Source organism: Mauremys reevesii, linkage group 12 (assembly GCF_016161935.1).
Source record: "Mauremys reevesii isolate NIE-2019 linkage group 12, ASM1616193v1, whole genome shotgun sequence".
NCBI classification, from domain to species: Eukaryota; Metazoa; Chordata; order Testudines; family Geoemydidae; genus Mauremys; species Mauremys reevesii.
Genome location: NC_052634.1, coordinates 25,928,326 through 25,948,281, shown reverse-complemented (window position 1 = coordinate 25,948,281; position 19,956 = coordinate 25,928,326). Strand labels below are relative to the sequence as shown.

Sequence of the window (19,956 nt, the reverse complement as noted above, 5' to 3'; positions counted from 1 at the left end):
GGGGCACCGCTAGAGCTGTGAGTCTGGAGGTCAGGACTGGGATAGCAGGGGCTGCGGGTCAGGAGTGAGGGGCACCGGGATCGCAGTGACTGGGGAGCTCAGCGGGGAGCCTAGGGGGCTGTGGGTGAGGAGTGAGGGGCACCAGCGGAGCTGAGAGTTTGGAGGTCAGGACTGGGATAGCAGGGTCTGCGGGTCAGGAGTGAGGGGCACCGTCAGAGCTGGAGGGAGCGCAGGGGGCTGCGGGTCGGGAGTGAGGGGCACCACTAGAGCTGGGGGGAACCCAGGGGGCTGAAGGTCGGGAGTGAGGGGCACCAGCAGAGCTGTGAGTCTGGAGGTCAGGACTGGGATGGCAGGGGCTGCGGGTCGGGAGTGAGGGGCACTGTCAGAGCTGGAGGGAGCGCAGGGGGCTGCGGGTCGGGAGTGAGGGGCACCAGCAGAGCTGTGAGTCTGGAGGTCAGGACTGGGATAGCAGGGGCTGCGGGTCGGGAGTGAGGGGCACCAGCAGAGCTGTGAGGCTGGAGGTCAGGACTGGGATTGCAGGGGCTGCGGGTCGGCAGTGAGGGGCACTGGCAGCACAGTGACTGGGGAACTCAGCAGGGAGTCCAGGGGGCTGTGGGTCGGGAGTGAGGGGCACCAGCAGAGCTGGAGGGAGTGCAGGGGGCTGCGGGTCAGGAGTGAGGGGCACCAGCAGAGCTGTGAGTCTGGAGGTCAGGACTGGGATGGCAGGGGCTGCGGGTCGGGAGTGAGGGGTGTCACAGAGTCCCTGGGCGATGCTCTGGAACTGCTCCCCACCAGGCCAAGCAGGACTCTGGGGAACCCCCTCTCCCTTGGAGCAGACTGTCTTCAGGGCAAGAAGCTCACACGGCTTCACCTCCTGGGTCTGACCTTGCAGCATTCAGCATCCTCTGCCCCTCCGTGCGCTTCCCACAGCGAGTCCACCCAGGCGGGGTCCTGGGGAAGCCAGAGGGTCCTGCCCCCCCACTTCGCAGTCAGACGTGACTCTCAGCCAGCCAGTAACACAGAGGTTTATTTAGACGACAGGAACACAGTCCAAAACACGTCTTGCCGGTACAGACAACAGGACTCCCCTTAGTTAGGTCCATCTGGGGCCCCAGGAAGGCCACAGCCCCGTTGGGAGGCCCAAGCCCCATGGGGGCTCCCCTCCATTTCCCAACCAGCTTCCAAAACTGCCAATCCCCCCCAGCCCCTCCTCTCTGGGCTTTGTCTCCTTCCCAGGCCAGGAAATCACTTGATCTCTTTGTTCTCCCACACCTTTAGCATCCCCTTGCAGGGGGGAAGGGCCTGGCCATTAGTTGCCATGGAGACTTCGTCACATGACCCACTCTAGACGAAGTGAGGCAGAGTTTGGGCCAACATCAGTTTGGAACAGCCCGACTGAGCCCGGCAGTTTTCTCAAAGTATCTGCTGTTGTAACCGCACGTGGTGTGGCCGTGCGAACCCCAAAGGTATCAAACATGAAAGACACATAAGGCCAGTTACGGGGAGGTTTCCATGGCCAGGCCTGAGGGTTAAGCAGCTGGGCTCTAACAGCTGCCTCCTCAAAAGGAAAAGGGGCCTCAGCACCCATAAAAATAACTGGTTGCAAAAATCAATCGTCCTGCATCCATCACCACTTTAAATTCTGACCTCTCCTGCCCGATGTGTCTTTGTTTAGCAACCAAGCGAACTGGGGAACTCTGTGGCTGTTACCCTCTAACTCAGGAGAAGGTTATACATCTTGACTCAAGCAATTTTCCTCTTGAAAAAAATTATTTTAAAGTTTATCAAAATTAATTCCATTTGAAATAGAAATAATTACAGTCTACACTGGAGCTCTATTTTCATACATGCTATTTCTCCCCATGTTCCCCCACTCTAATTCCTTTGGAGTGAGGTTTTACTTTCAAGATTAGCCACCATTTCCGATATAGTAGGAGGGGCGGGGAGAGAACTAGAAGAAAACCTGAATTATATTGTAACACTGAAAGTTATCACATAATCAGCCTCTTACTTTACACTAATTAACTTCATGTTTAATTTCATTGTCGCTGGTAACAACTTATTCAAAGATTATAAAATATAAACCTATAGGGCAGTTTTCTCTTAATTCCCATTTCCACCCAGTGAGTTTTGTGGGAAATCACATTCTACAATAATCTAGGAGCCTTCCATTTCTGTGAGTTCATTTCGCCCTGGGGCTTCTCCCATAAGTGTAGGTGGAAGGGCTCTCATGCTAGTGAGTAGGTTGCATCATGAGAAAACCACCTGTGCTCTATTTCCACACTTTCTAATCTTTCAAAGTCGCAGGAGGTGGAGAAGTGATACAAATGCATAAGACTTAATAGCAAAACAAAGAGACCAAACCACAGAGTCAGGACTCAGCATTCATGTATCCTGTGGTCTGAACTTGGAATCTGATACATTCCCTCATTGGCTACCATCATTTGCCCAGCATGGAATTGCATCTTGTCCAGCAAGTCAGCCAAATTGGGACCCACAGGCATGGAATGGCTCGGAAGGAATCAGCTGTTTCTCTCTGTGCTTTATGAAACTTTGGATCCAAATGGCAAAAGACAGTTGTTCCCAATTTAATCATGGCGTCCTTTAGGAGTGTGACCAGTGCCACTTAACTAGGGAGCAGGGTTCTAAAAATAGTTTACCTGGGCCACAGGTCACCATAGCTTCCATCTCTAGGGTGAAAATCAAAATCTGCAGTTTCTCCCTGAGTTCTTGTCAAATCTTTGACCTTTCTTGGAGTAATTTTACACGTCTCTGGTGTAGAATTCTTCACCAACCACACAACGTATCAATAGTGATAGTGAGGTACAACTCCCCCAACTATGCCCTTTCATTTCTTTAATCTGGTGGCACAGATTTAAATTAGGGACTAAATTCAGGTGCGGCTTAGAATCCTTGTAAAACACCAAATGTCAGGTCTCTATTGAAAACAGGTCTCTTTCTGCAGCTATATCACATTCAACACGGATTTCATTTTCTGCATATTTGCAGCATCTCCCAGGGGTGAGCAGAACAGAGACATCACTTCCATTTTCCCCATCCCTACCTAGATAGGAATTGCATTTCCCAAATAATAGGCAACACGCACCTGATTAGGAAGGCGATATCTTCAGGAGTCACCTCCTGCAGGGCCTGGGCCACAACTGCTTTGGAAGCCCAATGCAGGCGTATCGTGCTTAGTTCCAAGCCATTTGCTAGGGACTCGTTTTCCCAGCCCTTTAGAAAAAATACTGACCTAACCAATTGAACAACAGGGGGATTGGGACGGTGATGGGGAATAAAGAACAGGGAGCTGCAAAAGGCAGAAGCAGGCAACTCATCTAGGGGAGCTGAGAGACCACAGTGAACATGGTGCAAAGGTCGCTCTGTGGGAATTCGCAATTGTGATTTTTTAAAAAACAATCTTTGTCCAGCTGGAATCAAGGCATTTCTTACAATTCTCTCATATGTGGATTTTCTTATGTCTAACAAGGTGTGAGCTCCGATTGAAGCTTTTCCCGCACTCAGAGCACGTGTAGGACGTCTCTCCACTGTGGATTCTCTGATGAGAGATGAGGGCTGAGTTATAACTGAAGCGTTCCCCACACTCAGAGCATGAGTAGGGCACCTCCCCTGTGTGGATTCTCTGATGTGTGATCAGGGCAGAGCTCTGCTTAAAACTCTTCCCACACTCAGCGCATGTGTAGGGCGTCTCTGCTATGTGGATTGTCCAATGTCTGATAAGGTGTGAGCTCCGATTGAAGCTGTTCCCGCACTCAGAGCATATGTAGGGCTTCTCCCCTGTGGATGCTCTGATGTGTGAGAAGGTCTGAGCTCCATTGAAGCTGTTCCCACACTCATGGCACATGTAGTGTGTCTCTTCCAAGTTGATGCTCTCGTGTGTAATAAGGGCTGAGTGGCTACTGAAGTTTTCCTCTGGCCTGTACTGAGTCTCACAGGCTTTTGTTCTTTCTGGGAGTGCACAACTCCCGGAAACATTCCCTTTGGGTCTTCCTGATAACGTCCCATGTGCTTCTACTTGCTCAGCATCTTCCTGCTGGGGTGTCTCCTCGTTCTCACTCGCCATCCCACCGCCTGATGGGAGACAGAGAGAATCCAGACACAGGTCACTCCCTGTGCCGGAGAGAAAGGAATCTCAGAGAGAGGAATGGAAAAAGGTGTGAACAAACCAAAATATGTGTGGGAGAGATCAAAGCTCTCAGGAGCTGATTTTCCCCAAACCCTTCCCCAGAGCAGAGAGAGGAAGGGATCCGTTCTGGGTGTGCATCTCACCAGAACTCTCAGGGGAAAGTGAGATTGGGGAGGGACCTGCTGCCAGTTGCCAGTCAGAATAGGAGGGAAGCCATGAGTGACATCTGCCTAATGATTCCACATCTGCAGGGAACAGTTCTGAACTTGGAGCGCTTACAACTTGGAGAGTCTTTGTAGGGCATCCCAAATGTTTCCTGTATTCACAGACAGTTGTTGAGATGGTTCACCCAATTCCTCACCTGTGCACACGGCTCTCGGGAGCACTTTTTTTCAGAGCCATAGAGGTCTGAGACCCACGGCTGTTCCCCTCATTCCAGGTGCAAGATCACATCAGGTTTGGAAACTGGAAACCCTGGGAAGGGAAAGAAAACAAAGGAGGTCAGTGGAATTTGTGGGATACTTGTCACAAGGAATATTCCATGGTTTTAACCCCAGCTCATTTTTAAGACATAACACCCCAAGGCCGGCTTCCTTGGCTCAAAGTGGCAGGAGAGTTATTATTATAACTCACATTCATGACCTTAGTGCCTAAGAGCCAATGAACGGTGGGCCCCTGTTGTGCTGGGCACAGCACAAACCCAGAATAGAAGATGGCCCATGCCCTGAAGAATTTACAGTCTAACTAGACAAGACAGACACAGATGAGGGAAGAGGTGGAACCCGCCAGCAGAGTGAACTATGTGAAGGCAGAGGGACAGATCTGATGAACACAGGCATAGATCTTGAGACTATTGTATTTAATGTTATGACTAGGGCCAGTGTTTTCCGGAAATTGCTGCTATTCCTCTGGCTTCAACACTCCTATTTCCACCTGTGAGCTCTGCCAACAGGCCCAGCTGAACGACACTCCTGTTCAGAGACTGTTCTTCATTCAATGCACAGAGCAAGTTTGTGCTGTGACACTGGGCAGACTGTTAAAACAGAGCAGGGTTTATTAGTCAACTGAAACACAGCATGGAAAGTCCTTAGATTAGCACAGAGAAGCAAAGACAACAATATAGTCCATACAATATAGTCCATGTGTGTGTGTGGCTGGATACATATTTGTTTCTGTATGTTTGCAATTGTGCGTGTGTGTATGTGTGTGCGAATGCTCTGCTGCCCTCTGCCGGTGCAACAACCATTTCTCTGTATGTCACAGCCCCCATACCACCGACCCCGGTGGTGATTTCCCCATCTTACAAGGGCTGGCTGGCCTGACCCTTATCCCCTCTGCGGAGTGTGGCGGGGGCTGCAGCTCACCTCCTGTGGGGCAGGAGGGCCCAGGTGTGGGGCACTGGGCTCCGATGCACCTGGAGAGCAGCTCAGATGAGGTGGGGCAGGGCATGTGGTGTCCGTTCTGCGTTGCCTGGTGCTGGGCCATTGCACAATCCCCAGCCACGCCGCACAGCGCACCCCGAGAGGGGGCAGGGGGCCAAGCAGACGATCCAGCACGAGGGGGGAGAGAAGGTGTGGTTGGGGGGAGGAAAAGCCTTGGGCTGCACTGGGGGAGTGCAGAGCAGGGGTGACACCCCAAAAACCTGCAGCAAAGGGATGGACAGATGGGGTGGGTGGATAGAAGAGGCAGCGAGACTAAAATCTAAAAGGGGAGTGCGGGGTCTGGTGGTCAGAGCGGGGCGGGGGGGGGGGTTGGTCAGAATTCCTGGGTTCTATCTCCAGCCCTGGGAGGGGAGCGGGGTCCAGTGGTTAGGGTGTGTGTCGGGGGGGAGCCAGGACTCCTGGGTTCTCTCTCTGGCTCTGACTCTCTCTTGTGCAATCCCTCGGCAGTTACCCAACTCGCCAGGTTGTGGGAGCGAGGGGCTGTGGCCGGGTTGTGACACAGCCCAGAGTCCCGTACTGCCCCTTTGTTACCCAAGCCGGGGCAGGGTGGGGGATGGCCTGGGAGACCGGCTAAGAAAGGCGCTTCTGGTGGGTCTGTGTGTGGGTCACGCTGCCCCCTGCTGGATAGACCCCTCTAGGTCAGAACCAGTCTCAGCCCGGGTCAGACCCTGGGAGCCCAGCCCCCTCTGTCACCACGGCAATGTCTATTGGTCTCCTGGAAAGGTCCATTCTCATGGGTAGCTGTCCAGTGGCAGTGAGTTCCACAGGCCTCGGCACTCGCTGTGTGGGGCAGGAGGTCCTTGTGTTGGGAGCAGTGGGAGTGAACTGTGTGTGGTTGTGTCTCTGAGCACGATTCTGAATAGTCTGGTGTGTGTGTGATTGTGAGTGTGGCTGGGGGTGTGATTGTTTCTCTCTTTGGGGGTTGGGCTAGCATGTCCCTCTGGGTGTGTTGTGTGTGAGTGTTCTTGGGATTGTGTGAGTCCCTTTGTGCGTCAATGTGTGTGTGTGTGTGTGTGTGTCACTTGCTGCAGGATACAAAATCCTGTAAAGCCACCACACACACGGAGCAGGGCTCAGCCCCACCAGCAGGGGGCAGCAGGGACACACACGTCTCCTCTGAGCCAGCTTGGACAATTTCCCATCACGACCCGGCACAGTGCTGGTGCCCCCACACGGGGGTGGGCAGTGACTGGGTGGGGGGGGGGCAGATGTGCTGGATGCAGAAGGAAGCACTTTGGGAAAATCAGCCAAGGCCCTTAGCAGAGCTGAGACACGGACCCAGTGACCCCTGCACCACCCTGGGAGGGGAGTGGGGTCGAGTGGTCAGAGCAGGAGGGGGCTGGGCACCAGGACCCCTGGGTTCTATCCCTGGCCCAGGGAGTGGAGGGGGTCTAGAGCAGGGGGACTGGGAGCCAGGACTCCTGGGTTCCATAGGGGAGACTGTTTTTACCTGTGCTTCCCTCCCTAGAGATCCCAGCCCAGCCCCCTAGTGGAGAGTGAGTGGGAGCCGGGGAAGTTGCTCTCCCACTTCAGAAACATGATTCAACCTCCCCTCCCCCATGGGCTATGACATCATGGACCCCCCCCGGCAGACAGTAGAAGCCCTGCCCCACCAGAGAAGGGAGGGGATCTAGTTGCACCCACAACAATCCCACTCATGGTTGCAAATAAACCCCCACATCCCCACAAACCACTGCTAGAACAGGATCTGCTGCTTTCTTTTCACCAGGAGCTGCTCCCCGCCAGGCACCACACCCCATTCACACGCCTTTGGTCAATATGCAGCTCAGTGGCAATCACTGCCCCGAAGTGACTCCGGTGCAGGCACCCACAGCACGAACTCCCCACACCGGATTCTGTCCACACGCAGAGAATTCTCTCCGCCGGGCTCCTTCGGTTCCTCTCGCTGCTCCCCGTCCTGCCGCCAGACACTGCTCATCTGCATAACCCCGCCCATGGACCCGTGACACCTTCTGTCGTTTTGGTCTCCAGTGAATAAGTCGCCTGCAGAGAGTGAACACGTCAGCGCACGTCACAGCCGCCGGGCGGGGATTGTCTGTGAGCCCCGCGCTGGGGGCGGGGCTTCAGGGAGAGACCCACCCCCATAGACAGCCTGGGGCAGGGAGACATTGGGGTCAGGAGGGGAGAAGGGGGGTTGGCAGAGACCCAGCCCGGGGTGCAGGGGAAATGGGGTGGTGTGGAGGGAGACATGTCGGGTGGGGGTCGGGGGTGTGAAATGTTGGTCCAGGGAAACTGAGTCACTCCCAGGACATCGTGTGCAGGGGAGAGCACAGGGGCAGGGAGAGAGCCCCAGCGAGCCCCAGAGGGATATTGGGGGCTGGGGAGGGGCTGGAGGGGGGAGAGACCCAGCCCCACAGACCCCTAGAGGCCGCGGGATATGGGGAGGGGGTAGGAGAGGGGATGGCAGAGGAAAGGCCCATCTCCATAGACTCCCCCAGAGGCAGGAAATGAGGGGAGTAGGGGGGAGGGAGGGATCCAGCCCTATAGACCTGTAGGGGCAGGGAGATATTGGGGCAGGAGGGGAGAAGGGGGATTGGCAGAGACCCAGCCCGGGGTGCAGGGGAAATGGGCTGGTTTGGAGGGAGCTGGGGAGGAGAAGAGACACAGGGCAGGACACATGTTGGGACAGGGAAACTGACTCACTCCGAATACATGCGGAGCAGGGCAGGGCGGAGGCAGATCATGCTGGTCCCAGGGTAATTTCAGGGGGCTCTGATTCCCCACTCAGCCGGGGGGCTCCCCTCTGGGCTGAGGAGCCCTGGGGTGGGCGGGTGCAGGGGCTGGGTGTGTGTGTCAGGCTGGGGGAGCTGCCTGGGCAGAGGGGCTGGAACCAGGGGTGGCTCCAGGCACCAGCACACCCAGCGCCTGGTTGGGGGACAAGCTGCAGGGGGCTCTGCTGGTCACCGCGAGGGCAACAGGCACCCCAGCCCCTCCCCCACTCCACCCCCCTCACCCCACTCCCCTCCCAGAGCTGGGGGAGAACCCAGCAGTCCTGGCTCCCCCGTATTTCCACATGGCTCCATCCAACAGCCCCCCCCTGCCCCCCAATGGCCAGGGGAGAAGCAGGCGGGGGGGGGGGGGGGCGGGGGCGCTGCGGGGGGGTGGGGGCAGGGCCAGGCCGAGACCCCGGGACACGCGAGTTCGCGTCAGGAGCCGGAGGGGGGCGGGGCCGGGGCTCTCTGGGGGCGGGGCGGGGATGAGGAGTTGCGTGGGGGGGGAGGTGTCAGGTTGACCCAGGGACCCGCCCTCACCTGGGCTGGAGAGGACGGAGGCGCCCCGGTGCACGCTGGGAGTTGTAGTTCCTGGCTCGTCCCAGAGCGGAAGTGATGGACGGTTACTCAGGCAACGCCCCCCTCTCGGTGCACTCTGGGAAGCGTAGTTCTCTCTCTCTCTCTCTCTCTCACACGCGCGGCCTCTATTGGAGGAGGGGCCGTAGCTCGTCACTTCGCCGCGCCCCTCCCCGCTGCCTGATTGGCGGAGAGAGCGCGGGACAGAGACTCGGCGCGTGGGGGGAGGCCCTGGGTCCTCGCCCGCGGCTGCTGCCCCGGTCGCGCGGCCGTTGGGATTCGAATCCCGGGCAGAGGCAGCGCGGAGTGAAAGGGCTTCACCCCTCCCCCCCGCTGTGACCCTCCCGCCAGCCCTGCCCCCAGCGTCCCCTCCCCCACCCTGTCCGCTCTGCCCGGCCTGTCCATTCGGCCCCCTGAGCCCGACCTCCTCCCCTCAGCACCCTGCCCCCGCCTCCACCCCTCAGCGCCCCGACCTCCTCTTCCCACCCCACCCCCAACATCCTCCTCACCCTCCCGTCCTCAGCACCCCGCCCCCTTCCTCCTCCTCCCCCATCCCCATCCTCAGCACCCCCTCCCCTCTGTAGGGCCCCGACAGCCCCTTCAAGCCCCCAACCTGCCCCCGTGTCTCCCCTTCTGTTGTGACCCTCTCGCCAGCCCCACCCCATCTGTGGGGATCCCTCAGCCCCAGCGTCCCTCCCCACCCTGTACACTCTGCCCGGCCTTTCCCTTCGCTGCCCTCCTCCTTCTCCTCCCCATCCTCAGTGCCCCGACACCGACCTCCTCCTCTCGCCCCACCCCGATGACCTCCTCCTCCCCTGTCCTCAGCACCCCATCCCCCTTCCTCCTGCCCCTCCTCCCCTCAGCGCCCTGCCCCTAATTGATTCCAGCCCATTTCTCCATTGCTGGGCCTCACTTTCCCATCCCCCCACTCCCCCAGTCCATCCCCAGGGTGTGAGGTTCCTCATCTCCAATCTCTGCTACCCCCCAACCTGCCGGGTTCCCCTTTTCAGCCACTGTGGGGTCTCCAACCCACCCCCACCCATCCACTCTGGGCTCTCTAAATCCCACATTCCCACAATGCACCTCGGTATCCCCACCTTCCTCTATCCCTTATCCCCCTAGTCCCTTCCCTGGGGTCCCCCTGGACACCCCAACCCGCAGTCCGGCCCCCACATACACCCCAGTCACTCATTCACACGCTGAGCTAGTCCTTCAGGGACCCCCACAGCCCCCCAAACTCCTCCATCCATGAGTCCCGTGGGCCTGTGGCCGGGAAGTGGGGGAAGCTCCCACTTTGGCTGGGCTGGGTGTGGGTGTTAATCTTTTCCTGGCTTGTGTGTTCTGAGCTCACAAAGGGTTTTTGCGCCCTCGGGGTGGGGGGTGGTTTTGGCCGAAGGTGACGTGCTTTGGTAGCCCTGTGGATGCTGCGTGGTGTCTGGAATGGGGCGTGTGTGTTCCCATCGTGCCCCTTCCCCTCTGCCTGCAGAGCTGAGCACAGACAGGTCTGAGGAGCAGAGCAGGAGCTCTGGGAAGGAGAAGAGCAATATGAAGATGGAGTCTAAGACGAGGCCAGGTGACTTCTGTGGTGGGAGACATGCTGGACAGCGCCAAGGATTGGGGAGACAACCAGGTGTGAGCCCCGGGCTCAGATTTCTAATTGTAGCTGTGATGGCAGAATGGGAGGAGGGTTGAAGCCGGAGCCCTGGGGTGCGGGAGTAGCGAGAAGAGGAGCCTCGCCACCATTGCTTTTTCTTTTGTGTTGTGTTTCATACCAAGGGAAAAGAAGTCGCGGGGACGGAGTCCAGCCCCGAGGTGAGATGGAAAGTGAGCGAGAGCAGTGACAGGGTGAATCCTGTTGATGCCAGGCAAGACCTGCCCAGCTGGGATGAGAGTAGCTGTCTCTGTCGGTGAGAGAAGTGTCTGGTTTGGGGAGGGCTCTGGTCACAGCCCCCCTGGCTCCAGGCAGGGACGTCCCGTTACCTGGGTGTGGGTTTCTGGACTAGCTGTGGCTTCAAGGGAGATGATGTTGCCATTCGTAGGGGCTGATCATCTCTCTGGCCAGGAGTGGTGTGTGCTCCCTAGCAGAAAGTTGGATCCATGAGGGTGACTCCCTGTTCTGAGTTTCTTACTTTCTCCAAGGTTTCTCTCTCTGTGTTGGCCAACTTACACTCAAACTCTCTCTCTCCTTTCATGGACACCTCTCATGTTCAGTTGCCTTCATCCTCTTCCTCTGCTCCTCCTCCCCCAATCCCCTATGGGCTCAGCTGAGTCTATCTGCCCACGGGCAAGGTCTTTGCCATACTGGGAAGGATGTGTCCTGCCTGCCAGGATAAGGGGGTTGCTCCTCCCACCCCCTATCTTCGGGGAGACCTCATTGCTGTAACTGGGTCACAGCATGAGTGGCCAGTCATGTCTTTGGGGCTGTGGGGTCTGAGACTGAGAGGGGTGGGCTCGCAGTCATGGCTTTTGGCACAGGATTAGAGATGCCCAGAACCCCCCTTATCACCCGCTAGCTCCATTACTGCATCACCCAAAAGCCTCGCTCAGGGTCCACTATGCCTCCTTGTGCTGGGCACTGCAGGGACAATCAGAGGGACAGCAGGATGCATGAGGAAATAGATGTGTGTGTGAGGCAGATGGGTGGGGGGGTGGCATACATTGGGGATGGATGGGAGGTTGAGAGTTTGACGGACAGCGGGACAGATGGAGAGCTGCAGGGACGGATGGTGAGGTCACAGGCTGGACTTTTGATGGGTTCAGCTCATGGCCGCTGGCCCTGTCATCTCCTGCCCGCATCTGCCCGTCTGACTCTGCCCCTGTCTCTCGCAGGCAGCACTCAGCAGAGTCTGGCCCTGTCGTTACACTGGTGCCTACATCCAGCGCACACCTGTGTGTTATGTGCTCCTGGAGAGCTCAGGCAGGGACAAGCGTGCGGCTCACGGCTGCTGAACCAGCTACTCGAAAGCTGCCACAGATCTCCCCCTCTTTGGGCAGCAAGACCCTGGCCGGGGGGCAGGGCTGCGCAGGGGGGGGCAAGATGGGCAATTTGCCCCAGGCCCCGAGCCCCACAGGGGCCCCCACCAGAGTTTTTTGCGGCCCCCGGAGCGGGGTCCTTCACTCCCTCTGGGGGGCCCGGAAAACTTGCGGGGCCGGGCGCAGGAGCTTCTCCGCTCCCGGTCTTCGCCGGCGGGGGGTCCTTCCGCTCCGGGGCGGAAGGACCCCCCGCTGGCGAATTACCGCCGAAGACGGAGCGGGACCCGCCGCTGAAGTTCAGCTCGGTCTTCGGCGATAATTCGGCGGCGGGGGGCCCTTCCCTTCCGGGACCCGCCGCCAAAGTGCCCTGAAGACCCGGGGCGGGGGCCCCCCTCCGCCGAATTACCGCCGAAGACCAGGCTGCACTTTGGCTGCAGGTCCGGCTTCGGCGGTAATTCGGCAGGGGGGGGGGGTTCGCCGCGGGTCTTCGGGGCACTTCGGTGGCAGGTCCCGAAATGGAAGGGCCCCCCACCGCCGAAGACCCCGGGCCCCCGGAATCCTCTGGGCGGCCCTGCCGGGGGGTTCCCTGTCCCTCCTCGCTGCCTGCTCAGCACAGAGACCGAGGTCACCTGGCTTTGCCCAGCCTCTAGCTGGAGCTGCCCCAGCCCTGAATTGCTGGTATCCAGCCTGGCCGGAGTTGGTGCGATGTCCTAGCGGAGTCCATTCTTTCTCCCCTGTAGATGACGATTTTCCCCACTGCAGTTAGTTGCTCTTTCTCTGCTTCCCCATAGCCCCTCCCCAGTGATAGTGATCCCTGCTGGCCAGGCACGGGAGTGTCCTGTAGGTGCCTTCTTGTAGGAGCAGTGACTCCTGGTGGCGAGGGACAGCAATGCCTGGCATGTATCCCCCCTAGCATTGCTGCAGCGACCCCTGGTGGCCACTGAGGGCAGTTACCTATGTGACCCCACCACTGCCATTGCGCCTGTGAGCGCTGGTGGGTAGGTGAGGCAGGGCCCTGTATGTATATCAGCCATTGGGGCAGTGCCCTCTGCGTATCCCACTCTCATCTCGGGGACTCGTGTTGCCCAGGTGGGGCAGTCCCCTGTGTGTATTTACTCCCCCCAACCCCTGCATTGGGCCAGTGAGCACTGGTGGCCGGAGGAGTCAGTGCCTGAGGTGTGTTCTTCACCTCCCCCAAGGTGGCAGGGTGCCTGGGTGGCCGTGTCAGGCAGTGCCCTCAGTATCTTCCAACCCCTTTGTGGCAGTGAGCCCTGCTCCTGGTGTGTGTCACTCCCCCACTAGGGATGTGTACTAGTGGCCAAGTATGGCAGTGCCCTGTGTGTAGCCCCTTCCCTCCCCCCTGCAGGGTGACCAGATAGAAAGTGTGAAGAATGGGGTGGAGGGTAATAGGCACCTACATAAGAAAAAGCCCCGAATATCGGGCTGTCCCTATAAAATCGGGACATCTGGTCACTCTATCCCCTCTACCCCTGTGCCAGGTATGGCAGGCACTGATCCCTGGCATCCCCGTGGGGCAATACCCTCTGTATATCCCCCAATTGGGGCGGTGACCCCTGCTGGTCAGGTGGGGCAGTGCCCTGTGTGTGTGTCCCCCTATTTAGGTAGTGACCACTGGTGGCTGGCTAAGTGAGGCAGTGGCCTTTGATTTCCTCTTCTCTCCCCAGCCCCCTCTCTCTCTGGGGTAGGGCCCCCATTTGGGGCACTACCTGATGTGTATCTTTACTAATTGGAGCAGTGTCCTCCCCGTGGTGCCCTGGTGTGGCAGTGCCCTATTGGTATCTCCCTCCCCCTCTCCCCACACCATTGTGGTAGTGGCCATTTCAGGCAGTGGCCTGTTTATCATCCCCCCACACCACCACCACCACCATTGCAGCAGTGCCCCCTGGTGGCCATGTGCGGCAGTGCCCTGCATGTATCCCCCCAACCATTGCTGCAGTGACCCCAGGTGCCCAGTTTGAGTAGTAGCCTGTGTGTACCTCACCTCTTGGGGCAGTAACTTGTGGGACCAGCTAAGACAGTGCACAGTCTGTGACGTCTGGTGGCCACGTAGGGCAGTGGCCTGTATGTACCATCTCCTCTGGAGCTGTGACCACTGGTGTCTTGGTGCTAAGATGCAGCCACCTCTGGGTTACATGGTGGGGCTGTTTACAGGCCAATGGGGACAGGCCCCCCTGTTCCAGGAAGTAGGGAATGTCTGGTGTTCGGGCAGAGCTTTCCTCCTATTGAACTGTGATGCTCTGAGCGGTAGCGGAGTCGACATGGGGCTGGCACAATCCATAGATCAGGTTGTTATATAAAATGCACATGGATTTTAACCCTTCACATACAGTAATGGCAAAGTTCTTGGTTCAGGCTTGTAGCAGTGATGGTATAAACTGCAGGTTCAAATCAAGTCTCTGGAGTCCATCCACAGCTGGGATGGGCCATTCAGTCCTTTGTACAGAGCTTCAGTTTGTAGCAAAGTCCCTCCAGGGGTATGAAGCAGGATTGAAGACAAAATGGAGATGAGGCATCAGCCTTGTATAGTCTCTTGCCGAGTGGTCTTTGCTTTCTTTTTCCCAAGGACACTCTACCCAGCATGAGGCATAGAAAAACCTTAGAGTTCTGTCCATAGGCAGGTCCCTGCATACCTTGCTGAGTGACAAGGGATAGCTGCCTTCTTTCAATGGGTCGATTGTATAGATGATGGTCCTTAATGGGCCATCAAGCAGGTTAGGCAGAACTGACACCAACTTGTCTGGCTGGGGTGTTCCCTGGAAGCAGAGCACAAGATTGAAATATGGACAGTATATTCATAACGTCAACTACAAGAATGATACACATCTAGAGATAGCATAATTATAATCACCCAATCAGAACCTCTCCATAGACCCCATACACGACAACCTTTCTATAATATTGGCTGCAAATATAGAACAGTGGTCCCAACGGTGGTCTATACAGTTACAGATTATGTCAATAACATCACAGGAGGTGACATGGCATCAGTGAGACTGATACTGGAATAGCCTCCAGTTTTGGTGTCCTCATTTGAAAAAGATGTTGTGAAATTGGAGCTGGGGCAGCAAAGAGCCACCAAACGTTCTGAGGGCTGGAGAAAAATGCCTTCTAGGGAGCTATTGAAAGAGCTCAACCTGTTTAGCTTATCAAAATAAGATTGAAAGGTGACTTCATTGAAGTGTTGAAGGGCCTTAATCGAGAGAAAAGATTGGGTATTAAAGCAGAGAAAGGCATAACAAGCCCCAATGGCTGGACGGTGAAAAGAGACAAATTCATATTACAACTAAGGCACAAATATTAACCAGCGAGGATGATTCACCACAGGAACAAACTACCAAGGAAAGTGGTGGATTCTCCATCTCCTGATGTCATTTAATGAAGGCTAGATGCCTTTCTGGAATGTGTTTGACCCAAAAGTAGCTCTTGTGTCATACAGGAGGCCTGTGATATGCAGGGGGTCAGATTAGATGCTCTAATGGTCCCTTCTGCCATAAAGTGGACTAATTTCTGAAAAACTGAGTGTAGCATTGGGAGCAGCGTCTGATGTTTTCCTGTCTAGCCGGCTTGCTGCCTAGAACGAACGCTCCTTGAGTGGGGTGATCCACAGGGAGTAGCTCAAACCTCCAAAGTGCCTGGCCAGGGGCAGGACATTAGCACAGCAAGGGAGGGGTGTGGCAGTGACATCACAAAGGCCTTTTGCAGGACCTCAGACTATTGGTCAAAGGTGGTGGGGAGGTGGTGACCTCACAGAGAGATGCTGACATCAGCCAGGCAGGACAGGGGTGAGGGGCCAGGGGAACCTCAGAGACCCTGTGGCTTTGCTTCAGCAAGTCTCCTTCTCCAGGTCTCTCTTTGAGGACTGAGAGAGTATTCGGGTTCACGGACGTGAGCACCAAGAGGAACCTCTTTCGAGTTTTCGCCTTCCCTTTTCCTGATTTTACTAGAAAACAGCCGTCCCTGTTTAGAAGGTAAGAGCCTCCTCGAGGTTTGAAACCTGTTCAGTCTGATCCATCTGGAGACCTTTGAATTCTAGGCATGGAAAACACAAGCTTAAGGAGGCAGAATTTTATTCCGCACCTGGGATTTTGTCCCTTAGAATCACTGGGGTCATTAGGGTTTGTACTTTTGGTTTCACCTTTTCCTCCATCCATCCCTCCCTCCTTTCTCTTTGTCTCTTGCTTCTTTTGTCTTTCACCTGTTCCCCACCCAACACAAGGAGGGGTGTGTTTGTGTGTTTCTAAGGGGAGTGCTCAGCAGCTCTCACTGTGGGAGGTCCACCTGAAAATGTGGGGCTGAAATAGTGCTCAGGCAGTGATCCCCACCAGTGACCTGGGACATCCTTTGAGCGAGAACCCTCAGCCTCCCGTCCTCAGTCTCTACCCTGATTGGCTGAGCGGGGGTTTATTGACAGAGAGGAGACTCAGGTCCTTGTTTTTCTCTTTTAAGCCCAAGGAAATAAGTCATAACCAGTCATATGTTTGATGAATTTTGCTGCTCCTCTGCATTAATTGTCTCTGAGCAGTTCATGATTCTCTCTAACATTGCAGTTCTCCTCAAATACTTGCTGAATATTTATTGTGCACTGTTGTTGGTCTGGAGCTCATCTGAGAGCACTTTATTCAGGTCATTCAGTGTCTGAAATTCAAGATCCGATGGTTAGTTTGAAAATCAGGGCTCTTGGGTCCTATTCCCAACTCTGCCACTGGCTGGCTGTGTGACCTAAGACAAGTCAATTCTCCTTTCTCAGCCTTAGCTTCTTCCTCTTTCAAGTAGGGATAATAATGATCCGCTCCTACCTACCTCACGGTGGGTGGGGATCCATTGGAGAGTGTCACTAGGAGTAGTGCATAATATGAGGTGTCCTATCACGTTTACTCAGAGCAGATTATGACATAATAGAATAGCTGAAATAGTCTATTTGATTTGTATTTTTTTATTTTGAAATTGTTAAGAGCAGCAATTACTTAGCTCAGACTGAAGCATCTTATCTAATGTTTGAGGTCTAAGTGTCTCCTCTTTGTGTGCAAGGAGACAATTTAACACACTCTGACAAACAGGAGATGCTTTTGTTTTGCAACAAAATATTTTTGCAAAGAACTTTCATCTCACTTGTTTTGATGTCGAGAAACAAACTGGTTTAGTCTAAAGGGGATTTTCTGACAGAAATGGTTTCAATGAAATTTCCCCACCATCTCGATTCCTGGGCTCTATCCCTTTCTCTGGGTGTTTTTTTTTTGTCCATTAGAACAGGAGTCAGGACTGTTGGCTTCTCTTTCTGGCTCTGCCACCACCTTGCTGTGTAGGCCCTTGAGAAGGTCACTTCCCTTCTTTGTACTTCAGGCTTCTCCCCATCTGTCCAATGAGAACAGGGACAGTTCTCAAACTCTGGGCAGTCATTTTCATGGGCCCGGCAGGGATAACTAAAAATTTATAAGACTTTCATTTCTTAGGAACCGGTTCCCTATAAAAAGTTCTGATTTAAGGGATGTGCCACAGTATGTATTTTTTGTACCAATAGCGTTACCATGCGTCCGTATTTTCCCAGGAGGAATTTTTAAATTTTTAAATTTTAAAAATTCCTCCCAGACAGTGATTTAAGAACCAAAAAGCCTGACATGTCCAGGAAAATACGGGTGTATGTTAACCCTACCTAAAGTTCTTTTTTAAAAAGATGGGCCTGAACTAGAAACGAGCTCCGTTTTACATGTGTGGGTCCCTGCCACTCCCTGGGGGTGTGCTAGGGTGACCAGATGTCCTGATTTTATAGGGACAGTCCCAATTTTGGGGACTTTTTCTTATATAGGATCCTAATAACCCCCACCCCCTGTCCCGATTTTTCACACTTGCTGTCTGGTCACCCTATATGGGGTGTGCACATGTGTGGGTCCCAGCTGCTCCCTGCCCCCCTCATTGAAGCAGGTGTGCAGGGTTACTGCCCTGGGAACTGCAGGGCACCAGTGGACATGGGGCTGGCTGCAGGCAGGGCAGGGGCTGACTGGAGGTAGGGTCTGGCTGCAGGCAGGGCAAGGGGTGCGGGGCTGGCTGGAGACGGGGTGTGCGGGACTGGCTGGCTTCAGGCAGGGGGGTGCAGCAGGGGTTGGCACGAGGTGCGGGGCTGGCTGCAGGCAGGGCAGGAGATGCAGGGCCGGTGGTGTAGGGCTGGTGCGGGCAGGGGGGTGTGGGGAGCTGGCTGGCTTCAGGCAGGGCAGCAGGGGGTACGACAGGGGTTGGCTGGAGACAGGGCATGGGGTGCAGGGCTGGCTGCAGGGGGTGTGGGGCTGGTGCAGGCAGGGTGTGCAGCAGGGGCTGGCTGCGGGCAGGGGGTGTGGGGCTGGCTGGATATGGGCTGGTGCAGGCAAGGCAGGGGGTGCGGGGCTGGCTGGAGATGGTCTGGCTGTGGGCAGGGGCTAGTGCAGGCAGGGCAGGGGTGAGGGGCTGGAGGCAGGGCAGGGGGTGCGGGTACAGAGGGTACAGCCCACCCTGTACGGTAAGTGCCCCCTCCTCCCTCCCTCAGCAGCAGCCCGGGGCTCGGGGGCTATTTAAATGGCCCAGGGTTCCCCTGCTTCCACTGCCCCGGCCCTGTAAATAGCTGAGGGAGCCCTGGGGAAGCGGCGGGGCTCTGGGGGCTATTTAAAGGGCCGGGGTGGTAGAAGCAATGGGAACCCTGGACTTTTTAAATAGCCCCCAGCCCCCCGCAGCCCTACCCCAGCCCCATCCCAGCCCCTGCTGGGAGCCCCAGGCCCTTTAAATTGCCCCCTGGGGAAGCCAGGCCACCCTGGTACAGCACACCAGCTCTTGCCAGTACGCAGTACCAGGGCTTGGGCACGGGGCCCTCTTAGGGGTGGGGCCCGATTCAGGGGAATCAGGAGAATCGGCCTAAGACTGGGGTGGGGTAGGGGTGGGGCAGGACTTGGTCCCATTCTGGGCACCACCAAAAATTATACAAACCTGCCGCCCCGTCCAGCCCAACCTTCTGCTGACGCACCTCAGCCCACACCCCTGCAGGGTTTGAAGCTTCCTTTGCTTAAATTCCAGCACACGGAGGGATTTCAGCTCCCCTTTGCCCAGAGGGAACCTTCACCCCACTCCCAGCCAGGGTCTTGTCCATGGGATCACTGTAGGGGGCTGGGTCCCGCTGGGTCTTTTCTCTCTCTACGACGGGACAGGGTGCAATAACTCGGGCATCTGAGCACCCAGGACCTTCTGTGGGGCTGCCATTCCCCTGCCCCTTCTGTGGTCTCATCTGTCATTGACTCCAGCCTTTTTTCTATCCATCGGCAGCACCATCCCAAGCAAGCTGCACTCGCCTCAAAAAGAGAGTGTCCCCTGGTGGGTGTAAATCACTGACCTCTCTCCTCCCTGAGCACTGACTGCCCCTCTGTTTCCTGGCCTCTCAGTCTGTGCAGATGGGACCTTTCCCTCCAGTGCTGGAGGATTCGCCCTTCTCATCTACCCTTGTCCCAAGCAGCACAGCAGGTGGGAATCTTACATGTACTGAGGTGACTTAGGAGCAGAACCCCCCCTCCTCCGCCTGACCTTCCATGCAATTGACACTTGCCCCTCACTGAGCAGGATTGAAACTCCTGCAGGGAGACTGCTGGGCCACATCCCCTCTGGGCATGAGCAAAGCAGCAGGGTGAAAAAAGGAAGCTGGAGATGCTGGGGATTGAATCCAGGGCCTCATACATGCAAAGCATGTGCTCTACCACTGAGCTACATCCCCAGATAGCCTCTATTTGCTATGGGTTATGTTGGAAAATCATAGTGCTAATGAAGCCTTTTTGTATTAGGCCTGAGTGAACCAAAGTTATGCTATGCTTGTCCAAACTGTGTTGGAAAGCTTACAGAACTCATTAGACTGAAGGCCGTGTATCTACCTATGTCAGCTATTTTGCTTATCAGTTTTATTTGGCTCCCCAAGTATATGTTGGCTCCCCAAGTGTATGCAGCTGCGTTCACATGTATGCATCCAAAGTATCTAGTACAAAGGGTCAACGGATATATCTTGTGTCCCCTTCAGAATGACAAATGTATCCTCAACAGATGTATCTTGTAGCCCCCACAA

General features: G+C 55.8%; 1 non-coding gene across 1 annotated transcript; it reads right to left on the bottom strand.

The window, feature by feature from the left end:
- Window positions 1-19,542: 19,542 nt before the first annotated feature.
- Window positions 19,543-19,614, bottom strand: TRNAA-UGC. Its single transcript has one exon. It is a non-coding gene; the product is annotated as a tRNA-Ala (tRNA).
- Between the last annotated feature and the right edge of the window lie 342 nt (window positions 19,615-19,956).